Genomic DNA, 14,025 nt, shown 5'->3' with positions numbered 1-14,025 from the left:
TTAGAGTTGGGTGGGAGAGCTCTTGTGATCATTCATGCCAATCTCAAATTGCCCACTGGGACATTTTGGGATCCCCGGCCCAGAAACTTTGCTGTTCTTTATAGATGAGGAAACTGAAATCTAAAAGATGCAAATATGGTTTCCCTCAAGTCACATAAAGTGATTTTAGCAAAGCCAGAACTGCACCCACATCTCCTAATGCCTATTCCAGTGGAGCATCTCTGTTACACTAATGCATTAACTTCACTCCTGGTCTTTGACTAAGCTGCACTCTGTGGTCTCTGTCTTAAGACTATGAAATGTCATAAAGGTGGTTTGCCTTTGAAAATAAGCCAGAACCTAGAGAGTTAATAGAAATTGAACAGTGAAAGGGGAGTCCTTTTCTTCTCTCCTCAACTGGGGAGCCGCCAGGCTGTTTCACTTGCACGGCATGTGTTCCATTATGGCATAATGATGTAATTACCAGTAATGCTGCTGCTGCTTGAGTAGTGGTGGAGAGGCAGCATTAAGGAAAAGAGTAGCCCAGTTCTCTCCTAAGAGCCATTTCAGCCCACTTCAGTCTATTAGATTGAAGATGCTGGAAGGCGAATGGCTTCAGCACAGGAAAAGGTCAGATCTAAAAGCTTTTCTGGGCTTGGTATTTATTGTTGCTTTTTTGACCTTCAGAAAAGTCCCCTGTGTGTTTGTCCTTGATTCTTGCCTTTCCCATTAATGCTGAAAGCTGTATTGCTGTCCAGACCAGGTCTTTGGCACAGATGATTTCCTATGTGGTGTTATTTGAGAAAGCCTAGCCCCCACTCCAGATGACAAGTCGTATTGTCATTCATGCCACCATTGTGGTGTCAAAAGCCTTTTTAACTCTTGAATATTTTAGTTTTCAGCAATTCTGGACATATATATTATATATATGACATATATATATGTCATATATATGATACAATACATATGATATGAGACAGTACAGTACATGTGATATGATCTGTACTAATATCACATATGTATATTCTTTCACAAACTTGCCTAGACCTAAATAATTTATGAATTAATACTTTAAAACACAGAGAAGTAAGCAATAAGACTGAGTGCCTTGAGCAAACCTTTCTATGAATCTCTTTCAAAACATACAGCCTGCCACCTGATGATTATGAGGAGGTAATCATGGTCTCTGGAACACAGTAGATACTTGCAAAAGTGTTCCTTTGTTAGAGGGTAGCCATCATTCTTTCAGTAATATCAAGCACCTGCTGGGCCCATGGCACAGGTTATAGGAAGACGGCAAGTTTTCCTTATTTCAGTGGTTCTCAAAGTGCCATCCCTGGACCAACAGCACCAACACCACGTAAGATCCCGTTAGAAATGCAAATTGTCAGGCCCCCAAGCCAGAGCTGCTGAATCACAAATTCTAGGCTGGGAGCCTTCAGTCTGTGTTTCACCAAGCTTTCCAGTGATTCTGATGCACATTGAAGTTTGAGAACCACTTCTTTATTTTGTAGTTTAGTACCAGGAGCTATTTGGCAATATAAGATACCTTATGTTTATCTAGAGTTGCACTGTCCAATACAGTAGTCATTAGCCATAGGCAGTTATTTAACTTTTAATAAATTAAAACCAAGTAAAATTAAAAATTCAGTTTCTGAGTTGTACTAGCCACAAGTGCTCAGTAGACATATGTTGCTAGTAGAAACCATTCTGGACAGCACAGATGTAAACATTTCTGTTATCACAGGAAGTTCTATTGAATAATGCTGGGCTCAAAGCAGTGGTCCTCAGATTTTGTCATGAATCGTATCATTAGTCTGTAAAATATACATTGTTGGGCCCCGTCCCCAGAGTTTCTTCCAGTGTTTCTTTTTTTTTTCGAGACAAAGTCTCACTCTTTGACCCAGGCTGGAGTGCAAGGGTAGGATCTCGGCTCACTGCAACCTCTGCTTTCTGGGTTCAGGTGATTCTCCTGCCTCAGCCTCCTGAGTAGCTGGGATTACAGGCACACACCACCATGCCAGCTAATTTTTGTATTTTTAGTACAGATGAGGTTTCACCATGTTGGCCAGGCTGGTCTGCAACTCCTGATCTCAAGTGATCCACCCACCTCAGCCTCCCAAAGTGCTGGGGTTACAGATGCACGCCACCACTCCTGGCTCCCATTCCCAGAGTTTCTGATTCAGTAGATCTGGGGTAGGGCTGGAGAAGCTACACTTGTAACACGCTTCTAGATGATGCTCATGCTGCTGGTACGGGGACCACTTTTTGAGAACTACTGGTCTTGAATAAGGATTCTTGATCTGAAATATGTGAACCTTCAAAAATTATAGGCAAAATACTCTATGTACCCATATAATAGAGGTTGCAGGATATAGGACTCATAGTTTTAATCTGATTCTCAAGTGGGTCAGCAGGTCAGGAGAACTTTTAGCTGCAGTTAACAGAAAATCTGACTAATAGTGACTTAAATAATAAGGACTTTGATATTCATTTAGCAAAGCAATAGGCCGGAAGTTTCAGCATTCTTTCAGCGGCTCAAGTATGTCACCAGGAAAATCAGGCACTTTCCCTCCCCAGAAAACCCCTTATGTTTTTTTGGCCAGGACTAGGTCACATGCCCACCTCTAGATCATTCCCAGCAATGAGGAATGGGATTTGTATAATTGATTTTGATTCAGCCCTTGGGGTAAAGGGAGGGGATTTACCTTCCCTGATACCATCAGATCTCACCAGTTCTCTGAACAAAGTATGAATTCTGTAACAAGGGTGAAGGGAGAAATGGCTATTTGGTCTCTCAGTGAGTGACCTAAAAAGTGTTAAGAGTATCTGGTCTGCATCCTTTCAGCTTATCACATGCTTTCAACTTGCTAGGCAGGCAGGGCACAGACACGCTGAGCTGTGAAGCTCTGCTGAGCTCTGTCCTCTCGTGCCTTATGACGGGTTTTGTGAAGCCATCCTGCATGTAACGGGGATGACATGGCATGAGATTTAAGAGCCTGATCCAGGCTTCTGGGAGTCAGCATCAAGTCAGCCTTGAAACTAGTCCCTGTCTGACTTTGGCCCCCAATTGTTTTGTGTGTGTGTGTGTGTGTTTGCTTGTTTGTTTGAGATGGAATCTCGGTCGTGTTGCCCAGGCTGGAGTGCAATGGCGTGATCTCGGCTTACTGTAACCTCTGCCTCCCTGATTCAAGCGATTCTCCTGCCTCAGCCTCCCAAGTATCTGGGATTACAGGCACCCACCACCACGCCCAGCTAATATTTTGTATTTTTATTAGAGACAGGGTTTCACCATGTTGCCCAGGCTGGTCTTGAACTCCTGACCTCAAGTGATCCCTCCACTTCGGCCTCCCAAAGTGCTGGTATTACAGGCGTGAGCCACTGTGCCTGACCTGGCCCCCCAATTCTTTTTAGAATTGGTTCCTTTTGGTCAAGACTCCCATTATTGTTTTCTCTCACCAGTCTCCTTGGAATTAGAGTCCTGGTCCTGGATTTGGGGACCAAACACTTGGAATTCTGCTGTCAGACTTCCAGTTCCCTATCTACTTACCCAGCTCCCTGCTGGTCTCCTCCCAGCAGTATGCTTTAGATGCTTGGCTTTAAGTAGGGAGATCGTGTCGAAAAATGTACAGCGTGAGACTCTTTCACATAGAAATGGTAAACGAAGCACTGGGAGTTAATGATATTATTGAAGGAAAAGATGTGAGAACCAAAGCTCATACCACCCCTCTACTGAATCAAATGAAGGGCATGGTCATTTGTGTGTTCATCTGTACTCTCCACAGGTACCATGAATCCCAGGCTGAGAATCAACAAAGACCTTTTAGTGTTCCCTGTGGCCCTGGGAATCCAGAGAGTTGCTTGATGAAAGGGATGACAGCAGCTCAGCTGGCAGAGCTCTCTGCCTGCATCCCCTGCCCCCAGAGCAGTTCTGCTTTTACTTCTATGTTATGCTTCTATACAGAATCTTGTATATAGAAATAAATAATTCCACTTCTTAAAAAAAAAAAAAAAGGCCACTGGGTAAAGGATGCCAAAGGCCCCTTCTAACACTGAGAATGGGCTTGAGAGCTGGAATACAGGTACTAGGCTATGACATGTGAAACAGAAGTGTAGTCCTGTCCTATTTTAGGAGAAGGAACTCTGACTCCCTTGTTCTCCACGTGGTTTTGAGCTGACAGTTGCCTCAGTCAACAGCTGGATACAGTACCCAATTGTTTGCAGCAAAAGTTCTGCGAGTCTATTTCCTCTAAAAAGCTTCTTCCACGACTTCCTTCCCCCATCCTCCCAGGACAGAAGTGGACACAAGGGGGAATGTTTCAGTTCCCCTGCCGGGTTGTGTGTCTTCCTCTCATACCACTGTTCAGAATGTCTAGGGAATTTTTATTTTCCAAAGTTGCTTACCAGAAACAACTTGGCAGAGCATAGTTTGGGGAGGAGGCTTTAGTTCAATGAGCACAAAAGCACATGTTCCTGTGGTGAATTCTTAACGTGTGTGAAGGGGAAGCAAAGGAGCTTTAGTAAAATTGCAGTTCAGGCTAAGTCAGGAATGGAAATGAGGAACAACCAGAAAACATCACAGTTTGTTTTAGAGCATTTAGTCCCTGACTCTCAATAACACACACTCAGGCTTATGGCTGAATTTTAGTTTATCCTTGTATATACTTTTTAGAAGTTTTTATTTGGTATCATAATTTATAGTGAAACAATGAAAAGTCGCTTGGCTTTATAAGATTTCAGAAAGTGAAACTTGGTTTCTGAAGAATAAACAGGCAACACAGCAGTCCTCAAAGAGGAAGTACATGAGAAACTGAGGGTTTAGGGAGATTATATTTGGTTAGAAACGCTGGGCCTTTGTTAAAAGTTGAAAAACCTGATCACTCCAGTCTTTGGAAGTTCTGAGGGAGAGCATGTCTTGCCAGAGTCTCACAGATGATTAGAGTTAATCCCGGCACCCAGGCCTCTTTACTGTCCCTCCGCAGTGTGGGTTCCCCTCCTGAGCTACCCCCTAGAGCCTAGTTTCCCAGGGTTTCTCTCTGTGGTCTGTTTTTGCAGCTCAAGCCATGTTCTCCTTGATCTGTTGGCCAGGCTTCAGGGGAGATGGACTACAGCTGGTCTGAAATAGGAAGACGGTAAATTTACTTAAACTTTCAGCATGACCCATTTGCCTAACTTTTTCCAATGTGATGAATGAAAATATAGACAACAGAATGTTTCACAAGACAGACAACTCAAAGAGAATAAGAATGAGGAAGTGTGCAATTTGTTTTTACCTTTAAAAAGAAACATATTACAGAGCTTCTGGATTTTCTTTACTTTTTTTTTTTTTTTTCTTTTTTCTTTTTTTTTTACCTCTGTCATCTGTGATCCATTCGCCTGTTCAGCCAAGCTATTTTGGCATTTTTACTCTGGGAAACCAGTGGGTGGGTGAATGTGGAGGAGCCAAAAGTTAACAAAATACCAGCAAATGCTGGAGCCAAGTGAGAGGATTCTCCTCGGCTCCAAAGCAGAGGTGTACCCCACCTCCCACTCTCCCAAGCTGCTTTGAAAAAGGCTGCTAAAACTCCCCTATTAAAAAAAAATTAAAAAGAAAAAAATCTCCGCTACTTGAGAGGATTTCTCAGTCCTGATGAAGGAAATCTCTAGCAACTCTTCTTGTCCCTAGGCTATCAGGGCTTTTCTTTTCTGAGGATTCCCTAAGCACTGTAGGGAATAATAGCATTGGAAGGTAAGTTTATCTGGTCTGATGCCAGCATACATTGTTGAATCCACATCTACTGTTTACTATCTGGGTGACTTTCAATGAGTTCTTTAAACTTTCTGAGCCTGTTTTCTCATCTGTAATAGAGATGATAGTGCCTACTTCATCAAAAGTGTTGGAATTAAGTAAGATGATTTGTAACTTAGTGCCAAACACCTCATTAATAATCAAGAAATGTTTTTTGCAATACCACTCATTTTCTCACCAACTTCTGTACAGCTTCCTGTTTTCCCAGTGATCGTGAGATGGGAGGTAGTCGCTTGCTAACTTGATTCCAGTGGCAGCGGGAGTGGCAAAGGAAATTACTTTTTTTCCTTATCAACTTCAAAGGATAATTAACACACAGTAAATTTTATCTGTGTACATTTAATGAGTCTGATAGGTGTCTATCCGTACTCATGAAACAAGCACTACAATGAAGATGTAGAACACTGGCATAATCCCCAAAACATTCCTCTTGCACCTTTGCAGTCTGTCCCTTTCTTTGCCCCTAGCCCCAGGCAAGCACTCCTCTGTTCTTTGTCACTCTAAATTAGTTTGCATTTTATAGGAGTACAGTATGTACACTTTTTGTGTGGCTTATTTCACTCAGCATAGTGATTTCTGGATGTGTCCATGTTGTTGCATGTATCCGTATTTTTGCTGAGTAGTATTCCATTGTGTGGATATACCACCTATCGATATTGGGTTCTTTCTTGTTTCTGGCTATTTTAAATAAAGCTGATATGAACATTCACTTGCAAATCTTTCTGCGGAGCACACATTTTCATTTCTCCCAGGTATACCCAGAAGTTGAATGGCTCAGTCATATGGTAGATACGTGTTAAACTTTTTGAGAAACTTCCAAACTGTATTGTTTTACTTTCGTATCAACAGTGTCTGTGATTTCCAGTTGCTTCACAACCTCAGAAGTACTTAGTGTGATCAGCTTTTTTAATTTTAGTTATTCTAATGGGTTTATATGTTATAGTATTCATTTTGGTTTTCATTTGTTTCTCTGATGTCTAGTGATGTTGAGCACCATGTGCTAATTGGCATTTTGTATACTATCTTCTTTTGTGTAGTATCTGTTCGAATCTTTTGCCCATTTAAAAACTTGTGTCATTTATCTTCTTACTGAGTTGTATAAGTTCCTTTTATGATCTGGCTACCAGTTCTTTGTAAGATAGAAATGTATTAAACATTTCTTTCAATCTGTGAAAACATGTGAATACAGTTGATCCTTGAACAAAATGGGCTTGAACTGCATGGGTCTGTTTATACTTGGATTCTTTTCAGTAAAAGTGACACTGAGTGGGCTTGCCTTTGCTGCCTCCCCGTCTACCTCCTCTACCTCTTCTGCTTCTGTCACTGCTGAGACAGCAAGTCTAACCTCTTCTTTTCCTCCTTCTCCTCAGCCTACTCAATGTCAAGATGAAGACAAAGACCTTTGTGATGATCCACTTCCACTTAATACTAAATACATTTAAATCTTCCTTATGATTTTCTTTTCTCTATCTTTACTGTAAAAATGCAATACATAATATGTATAACATACCAAGTATGTGTTATTCCACTGTTCATAGTAGTTAAGTTTCAGGGGAGTCAAAAGTTGTACATGGATTTTGACTGCGTTGGAGGGAGCCATGCCCCTAACCCCCATGTTGTTCAAGGTTCAACTGAATGTTCTCCCAGTTTGTGGCATGCCCTTTCCTTCTCTTAATTGTATCATTTGAGGAACAAAAGCTTTGAATTTTGATGAAGCTTAGTTTTCAGTTTTTCTTTTATGATTTATGCTTTTTGTTTACTTAAAGGTCACAAAGATTTTTCTCCTATGTTTTCTTGTAGGAGTTGTTTTAATTTAGGTCTATAATCCAGTTCAAGTTAATGTTTGTATATGGTGTGAAGCAAGGGCTAATATGGGAATTATCTTTTAAGTAAGTGTCTATTATGTATCAGGAACTTTATTTCTCAAGACATGAATGTTCTAAGATAATTATCCTCATTTTAATGGTGAAGAAAACAAGTCTCAGAAATACTAACTTGCTCAAATCTTACAACCAAGGCTCAAGTCCGTGATTGCCCAACTCCAAAGCCCATGTTCTTTCTACCTTATTATGTTGGCACTGTTTTCAACATCAATTTGGATCCATATGAAAACGCCCAGCTGTACCTTATGAGGAGGATGTAAAAATATGAGATGGTACTTGACACTCTGAAGACATTCGGATCTCCAAACCCAACCTTATGACATTGGCCACAGCAAGGGTGCTGGGAACTAGAACCAGGGGTTCCATGTCAAGCCATTTGCTTAGGTCTGTATCTCAAAAGCTATAAATACAACTTTCTCGGTACCCTCTTGATAAGGAGCCTTATATTGAACTCTTTTTCTCTTTTATAGCTGGTCCATCAGAAAGATGAAGTTAAGTACTTGGCCACACAGACAGTTAATCCTTAGAGCACCCAGCTGGATGGCTCAGTCCCACTGTGTTTGGTTTGAGTTTTTATTTTTGGAAAACAAATAGTGAGTCAGTCTCCTTTCTCTCCCTTTCTCTGCCTCACCACTCCTTCTGGATTCTTTTAGATGCTGTGGTCAAACTAGGTAAACAGTATTTTTCTTAAAATTTTCCTTGAGCCGTAACAGAATCATGCGAGAGGTCCCCTGGCTCTGATACTTAATGCCCCTCTCTAAAAAGAAAGGTCTATTGGAGGCTATTCACTTTTGTCATCTTGAAAGAGTCTCTGAGTCTTACCTAGCAGGAATATTTTGTTTCTTTTCCAAAAAAAAAAAAAAAAAAAAGGGAAGGGATGCAAAGAGAGGTATGGATGTCCATACCTCTCTGTTCTTGCTTCTCGTTAATGTAGACTTGGTAAATTCTCCTCTTACCTTCTCTTCTCAGGCAGCATGATGTAGGGGGAAGAGTATGGAGCTTTAAAGTGAGAAGTACCTACATTTGAATCCCAGCTCCGGTATTTACATAGCTAGCAAATCACCCAATCTCTATGAAGTTCAATTTCCTATTCTGTAAAATGGGAATAACAAGTACTTTATGGGTTTGTTACACAGTGTCTGGCATATGTGTGTGCTTATATTATTTCCTTCTGTTCTCTTTTATTTATATCTCTTTCTGAAGAGTAAGGGTGTGAGATACTCACTCATAAAAAGTCTGAATAAGAGGGTGTTGGAGGCTTATAAAGGGTATTTTTTGAGTACGGAGCCCTATTTAAGGTGCCTTAACAGTTTTATTGCTTTCACTTTGGCTAATCCGGGCATTCTGATTTCAAAGCCCAGCCATGAAGAGTGAAGAATTATAGTCATTCTTCCTGTTATTTTTAAATTTATTTTTAAATTTTTTACAGCTGTCAATTTGATTGTCCTGAGTCTCTGTAAGCAAACTCTACTCTCTGTGATGCAATTATTTGCTAGTGAGAAATTTATCTTATGGGCAACAGTGCGATTTAGGAAAGGAGCGGAGGAGAAAAGACAGTTTATCTGTCTAATACAGAGAGGATCAAATATAAATTGGTGGGAGAGAGTGGGAAACTCTGATAACAAATTTGGGAGAGTTATACCTCTGTCTTGGGAAACAGAGCCCTGAGAAACACCAATCTGTGTGTCAGCTGGTAGGATGAGAACAGTCGGTGTCTTCCACTATCTTCTAGTTACCGGGCCTTCCAGTTGGCATCATTTTCCTCTGTTCCATGAGAAGTTCCTTTCCATTTCAGTCTGGGGTGCTGGCCTCTGCCTCCTTTTTGCCTACTAAAAATTCTGTGGACTCTCAAATTACCATTTTCAAACTTGTACATTCTTCGAGATGCAGCTCAAGGCGTAGTTCTTCCAAGAAGCCTCTCCCTTGACTATTCTGCACAGTTTAATGGTGCCGAGGCCACCCTAAATTATTCAGGTAGCCTTGAGAATCTGAACCTGTGAATATTTAATGAATTACAGAATGTGTATGTTGAGGAATAGGAGTTAGTTACAGAGCGATAGATCAGAATTAGTACCAACAAGAAGCGCTTCTACCTGACTCTTTACTTGTACCACTTTTGTCTTCTCAACTAAACTCCTAAACCTTTGCAGGATTGCCTTTCTAAAGCCAGGTGACTATGTAACTCTAACAGATAAATACAGCTCTAGTTTCATCTGTTTGCCTAGTGTTCGTATTCTCTCTACAATTTGGGGTACAATTTTTTGTTTTTGAGACAGGATTTCACTCCCATTGCCCAGGCTGGAGTCAATGCTGCGATCTTGGCTCACTGCAACCTCCGCCTCCTGAGCTCAAGGAATCCTCCTACCTCAGCTTCCGAGTAGTTGGGACTGTAGGCGCATGCCACCATGCCTAGCTAATTTTTGTATGTTTAGTAGAGATGGGGTTTTACCATGTTTCCCAGGCTGGTCTTGAACTCCTAAGCTCAAGTGATTCACCCGCCTCCCTTCCTCCCTCCTGTGCCAGGATTACAGGCATGTGCCACAGCACCTAGCCTGGGTACAGTTTATTTCACTTAATGTTGTAAGCTTAAAAATGCTTATTATAAAGTTTATTATAAACTTTGAGGATAATTTAATGGCTGCAGTGTGACTCATTAAACCATTTTTGTGCCACCAAGACATTGGACCCTGTGTCCTAGTTTTTAAAAAAAGATATTGTTGAATCATTAAAGCCTTTAGGCAGACTTGTCTTATGCAGTTTATCAATTATACCTAAAATTCTGTTTTTCCCTCCATAACTATATACAGAATATTTTGACTGTCCAACAAGTAAGATGAAGGAATTAATTTTTTCCTCCTTAAAGTGTTCATTGTATGAATGAATAACATTTACAATTAGATCTATGAAATGTCTTAGGTTTTGTTTGTGATTGACTCTAAGAATTAAAAAACAATAAATACTCTTTGTAACACTATAGTCATGTAAATATTCACAGCATAGCTGAGTTTCATAATTTGACCCATAGGACAGAAATAAGGTTTGATGATATTAAGCCTGCAATATTTAAAAGAGAATATTCCGAACATCAAGATCAAATAGGTTCTCTTTCTGTCACTTGCCACATTTTCTTTCCTTTGCATTTATACCTTGTCTTTGCTTTTTGTTTACTTTGGAATTTTTAATTGCTTTTTTTATCTTAATTGGAGATGTTTTTCCTGATTGAAGAAAAAAAGCATCTGCCTTTACCTTATGACTAAGATTGCTTAGCTTCTTAATCATACTATTTGTTATAGGAAAATGACTTTCATCTTGACACATTTTTCTCTAAGTCCTCAGAGTTCCTGTTCTAATTTCAAGGCCTGCATTGAAATCCTGAATTAAATCTTTCTCGCATGCCATGTCATCCTATTTCTTAAAACCCTTTTTAATTTTGCTGTAAATCATCCCTGGTAATTTGTTCAGAAGGAGTACACAGGAGTTAAACTTTCTAACTCCTTGCATATCTAAAATGTTTTGCTCAGCTGTTCTATAGACAGTCCTTCAACTCACACTTTGATTTCTGCTCCTTTTCCTGCTGTTACTCTCCTTATTGTCTAATTCTGTGCTCTTCAGTATGGTAGCTTCTGGCTACCCAGTCTGTTGAGTACTTGAAATCTGGCTTATCTGAAGTGAGATGTGCTGCAAGTATCAAATACACACTAGATTTTAAAGACTTCATACAAAAGTAAGCAAAAATATACGTAGTATTTTTACATTGATTATATATTGAAATGATAATATTTTAGATATATTAGGCTAAAATACATGAAAATTAATTTCACCTGTTTCTTTTTACATTTTAAATGTGGCTACTATAAATTTTTAAATCACGTATGTGCCTCACGCTACATTTGTATTTGACAGTGTTGCTGTAATTCCCAAGAAGCAGCAGTGGCTGCCGCATACAGCCTTTCCCCATGTTCCTGAACCTGGCTTCTTTGGGTGGGTTATGATACATCAGCATTGTAGTATGTCTATAATGATGTACATTTACCAATATAATCCCATCTATTTCCATCTTTTGAAAATAGTTAAGAATGTCTAGTCTGTCTTTTTGCCCTTATTCCTCTCTCCATCTCCCTCCCCTCCTTCTCTCTCCCTCTCTCTCCCCCTTCCTCCTCCTCTCTCCCTCTTCCTCCCTCTCTCTCCCTCTTCCTCCCTCTCTCTCCCTCTTCCTCCCTCCCTGTCTCTCCCTTCCTCCCTCTTTCTCCCTTCCTGCCTCCCTCCCCTCCCTCCCTCCCTCTCTCCTTACCCCCTTCCCTCTCTCCCCACCCCCTTCCCTCTCTCCCTCCCCTAATTACATTATTCCTTCTTGTGCTACATTGACACTTCTTTGGGGTTTGGGAGGAAAACGAATTTTCAGTCTATCAACAGGGAAGCAGAAGATTTTACTCATCTCATCACTATTTTTAACAACAGTACGATGGTTATCGTCATGTGTAAGTCAGTCTACATCTCTAGATATTTTCTTATGGTGGGTTTCTAGAAATAGATAAACTGTTCAGATTATGAATTTCTTAAGATTCTTGATATATTGACAAGTTGATTCCTCAAAAAAGTAACTAATTTATATTCTCAGTGGATTATTCAATAAAAGGTGGGAGCAATTACTCAAGGGTACCTACATTCACATCTGAACCCCTTATGTGGGTCTTTTATCTCAGCTTCTGTGGAAAATTTGGCCTCTTTTCTGAATCACTAAACTTTTCTGAGCCTCTTTTATTTGTAAAACTGGTATAATCGTACCCTGAAGTAATGTATGGAAAAGCTCATTGAAAGTGGTATTTTATTATTTCATCAAGTGCTTAAGAGCCTCCTACTTGTACTAAATACATGTTCTGTACTAGGAACTATGGAGGATGTCTAAATGATGTGAACTTTGGCCTCAAAACCAATATACAAAAAAGAAGCTACCACACAAGTCTTTTTGTGATATCTAACAAGAAGTGCAGGCTGGGCGCGGTGGCCCACGCCTGTAATCCCAGCACTTTGGGAGGCCGAGGCCGGTGGATCACGAGGTCAGGAGATCGAGACCATCCTGGCTAACATAGTAAAACCCCGTCTCTACTAAAAATACAAAAATTAGCTGGGCGTGGTGGTGGGCGCCTGTAGTCCCAACTACTCCAGAGGCTGAGGCAGGAGAATGGCATGAACCCGGGAGGTGGAGCTTGCAGTGAGCCGAGATGTGCCACTGCACTCCAGCCTGGGTGACAGAGCGAGACTCTATCTCAAAAAAAAAAAAAAAAAAAAAAAAAGTGCAAAGTCTTGAAGGGGTTTAGAGGAGAGAGGGTTTGTATTGTATTTTAAAGATCAAGGACAACAGCCTAGAGGAGGTGGCATTTAAGGTAAACCTTGAAGGAGGAGTTTAATTTCAACAGGGAGTAAGGCTGGGAGTAATGAGATGTGAGAATGATCTTGAGAAGAGGCACAGAGGGTAGGTTCAGGGCAGATCCATTGATAGCATTCACTAGAGTGTAAGCAAAAGGTGAGGAAAACTGAAATTGTAGGTTGAAATTTTTATTTCTGCGAGTATACTTACTTGCATGTGCACAGAAGGTGGTGATCCCTATATTTATTTCTGCTATGCGTCAATAGTGGAGGTGGAGATAAATAATTTCATTGTTTTGGCTCTGGCCAGAATTCATCAGGCACGGTTTGTTGTCCATGGGGAGGGGAGCACAACACACACTGACCTTTGTCTCCCTTCCACACAGGCTGATGGAGATTCTGAGGCATTTTTAAACATTGCACTTAGCCATTCAGATGATAACTTGGATCAGAAATTTTGAGAAGTGATGGGATGTAGAAGATCCCTGAAGAGAGGAGTAACTGAGACAAAGGATAGGCTAGCAATAGAGAGACAAATGAGGGAATTAGACCTTTGGTAACATCTTGAAAAGGTGAGTTTTGTGAAACAAAGAGTATGGCGGGCAAGTACCTAGCAGGTTCTGAATATTTGTTCTTTAGGAGTCACCATTTAAACAAGACCCCAAGAGTGACATTAGGTGTAACCAAAGTGAAATTGTTGACTATTTGATGAGATTCATGAGCATGGGCATTAAATGATATCTTTTAAGAAACCATTGGCAGTCCTGGAGCTGATAACCCTAGTGCAGGATCATTATGGTTGCTTCTTTCATCATCTCCATTTGATGACATATTTGAATGAACTTAAACTATACCTAAGCCTTAATCCCAGGGTCTGCTAGTGACTCAGCTCAGCACATCTAAAGGCAATGATTATTCAAGGGGACTACATTGGTATCTCCTGTCACACCAACATTTAGTATGTTATACTGATTCCCTAAATATATCTCATTGTCATTCTCCAATTTT

At 40.5% G+C, this 14,025-nt stretch overlaps 3 protein-coding genes across 3 annotated transcripts in view; all 3 read left to right on the top strand.

Moving 5' to 3' along the window:
• Window positions 1–14,025, top strand: part of CLNS1A (chloride nucleotide-sensitive channel 1A) — an 820,929-nt gene that overhangs the window by 68,676 nt on the left and 738,228 nt on the right. The window lies entirely within an intron of this gene.
• KCTD21 (potassium channel tetramerization domain containing 21) overlaps window positions 1–14,025 on the top strand; it is a 540,409-nt gene that overhangs the window by 356,462 nt on the left and 169,922 nt on the right. The window lies entirely within an intron of this gene.
• The window catches only part of GAB2 (GRB2 associated binding protein 2), a 210,826-nt gene that overhangs the window by 68,977 nt on the left and 127,824 nt on the right, over window positions 1–14,025 (top strand). The window lies entirely within an intron of this gene.

This window comes from Macaca thibetana, chromosome 14 (genome assembly GCF_024542745.1).
Source record: "Macaca thibetana thibetana isolate TM-01 chromosome 14, ASM2454274v1, whole genome shotgun sequence".
Lineage (NCBI taxonomy): Eukaryota > Metazoa > Chordata > Mammalia > Primates > Cercopithecidae > Macaca > Macaca thibetana.
Note: the sequence above shows the minus strand (reverse complement) of the source record. Positions and strands in the feature narration are given on the sequence as shown.